Source organism: Larus michahellis, chromosome 14, assembly GCF_964199755.1.
Source record: "Larus michahellis chromosome 14, bLarMic1.1, whole genome shotgun sequence".
NCBI lineage: Eukaryota > Metazoa > Chordata > Aves > Charadriiformes > Laridae > Larus > Larus michahellis.
Genome location: NC_133909.1, coordinates 16,040 through 18,308, shown reverse-complemented (window position 1 = coordinate 18,308; position 2,269 = coordinate 16,040). Strand labels below are relative to the sequence as shown.

Here is a 2,269-nt window from a genome sequence, read left to right as displayed (position 1 = left end):
CTACCCCGGGCTTTGTGAGAGCAGACTTTGGCCTGTTCAGGGATCTGCCTGGTAGAGTACCGTGGGATAAAGCCCCGGAGGGAAGAAGGGCCCCAGAAAGCTGGGTAATATTCAAGGATCACCTCCTCCAAGCTCAGGAGCGATGCATCCCAACAAAGAGGAAGTTGAGCAAAAACATCGGGAGGCCTACATGGATGAACAAGGAGCTCCTGGACAATCTCAAACAGAAAAAGGAAGCCTACAGAGGGTGGCAGCAAGGACAGGTAGCCTGGGAGGAAAACAGAGAAATCGTCCGAGCAGCCAGGGATCAGGTTAGGAAAGCTAAAGGCCAGACAGAGTTCAACCTGGCCAGCCAGGGACATCCAGGGCAACAAGAAAGGCTTCTATAGGAATGTCGGTGACAAAAGGAAGACTAGGGAAAATGTGGGCCCTCTCCGGAAGGAAACAGGAGACCTGGTCACCCAGGATATGGGCAAGGCTGAGGTAATCAGTGACTTTCTTGCCTTCACTTGCCAGTGCCCTAGCCAAACTGCCCAAGTCGCAGAAGGCAAGGGCAGGCGCTGGGAGAGTGAGGAACCACCCGCTGTAAGGAGAAGACTGGGTTTGAGTCCACGTGAGAACCTGAAGGTGCACAAGTCCATGGGACCTCATGAGATACATCCGCGGGTCCTGAGGCAACTAGTGGACGAAGTTGCCAAGCCACTATCCATCATGTTTGAGCAGTCGTGGCAGTCCAGTGAAGTTCCTGCTGACTGGAAAAGGGGAAACATAACCCCCATTTTTAAAAAGGGGAAAAAAGGAAGACGCGGGGAACTACAGGCCCGTCAGTCTCACCTTTGTGGCCGGCAAGATCATGGGGCAGATCCCCCTGGAAACCGTGCTAAGGCAAATGGAATTGAGGAGGTGATCGGTGACAGGCAACGTGGCTTCACTAAGGGCAAATCGTGCCTGACAAATGTGGTGGCCTTCTACAACGGTAGAAGACTGGTGCTGTTTAACGTCTTTGTTGGCAACATGGACAGTGGGTTTGAGTGCACCCTCGGTAATGCTGCTGATGACACCAAGCTGCGTGGTGCAGTGAAGGGATGCCAACCAGAGGGGCCTTGACAGGCTTGAGAGCTGGGCCCGCCTGAACCTCATGGAAGTCATCAAGGCCACATACAAGGTCCTGCACATGGCAATCCTAAGCACAAATACAGGCTGGGCGGAGAATGGATTGAGAGCAGCCCTGAGGAGCACTTGGGGGTGTTGGTTGTTGTTGAGAAGCTCAACATGAGGCAGCATGCCCCACAAGATGGGGAGGGAAGTTTTATCAGGGAGTGTAGCGATAGGACGAGGGGTAATGGTTTTAAACTTTTCAGTTTAAATCTACCCTCTTTTCAGAAGGTAGATTCAGATTAGACTTTAGGAAGAAACTCTTTACTGTGAGGGTGGTGTGACTCTAGGACAGGTTGCCCAAAGAAGTTGTGGATGGCCCATCCCGGGAGATGTTCAAGGCTAGGTTGGACGGGGCTTTGAGCAACCTGGTCTTGTGGGACATGTCCCTGTCCATGGCAGAGGGGTTGTAACGAGATGATCTTTAAGGTCCCTTCCAAGCCAAACCATTCTATGATTCTACGAAAGGTATCCGGAGCTCAGCCCAGCTGTTGAGAGAGTGGACCAGTCCCAAAAGGCAAAAGCTGGAGGCTGGCTCCTTCTCTCCGATGCCAAGCAGTACACAAAGGTGTAGGCGTCAGGAGCAGGAGCAGGAGCTGGAGCTGGAGCTGGAGCCGGAACAGGAGAAGCAGCATCAGGAGGTGGAGAAGCAGCATCACTCAGGAGCAGTGGGAGCAGTGGCAGGAGCCACAGTAGCATGCTGACGAGGTGGCCGAGTGGTGAAGGCGATGGACTGCTAATCCATTGTGCTCTGCACGCGTGGGTTCGAATCCCATCCTCGTCGACCAGCTCCAACAATGTTGCTCTCAGTTGCCAGCATCTGGATGTGTCCCCTCAAAGTAGCCTTTATTTTGGGATGGAACTTGCAAGTGTTTGAAGTGGCTCAGGACGCACCTTGACTGCTTCTGTCTCCACACAGGCAAGAGGAACCAGAAGGGAGGGATCAGGCCAATCAGCCTCTCCTCAGTCCCTGGGAAGATGATGGAGCAAAACCTCCTGGAAGCAGTTTCCCAACACGGGTAGCGAGGAAGGTGGGCTGGGCTGGCTTGGGAGTAGTAAGCATGGATTGACAGAGGAGAAGTCATGCTTCACCAAGCTGGTAGCCTCCTACAGT

General features: G+C 53.4%; 1 non-coding gene across 1 annotated transcript; it reads left to right on the top strand.

The window, feature by feature from the left end:
* The first annotated feature begins 1,857 nt into the window (after positions 1 to 1,857).
* Positions 1,858 to 1,939, top strand: TRNAS-GCU (transfer RNA serine (anticodon GCU)). The gene has a single exon. It is a non-coding gene; the product is annotated as a tRNA-Ser (tRNA).
* Positions 1,940 to 2,269: the final 330 nt, after the last annotated feature.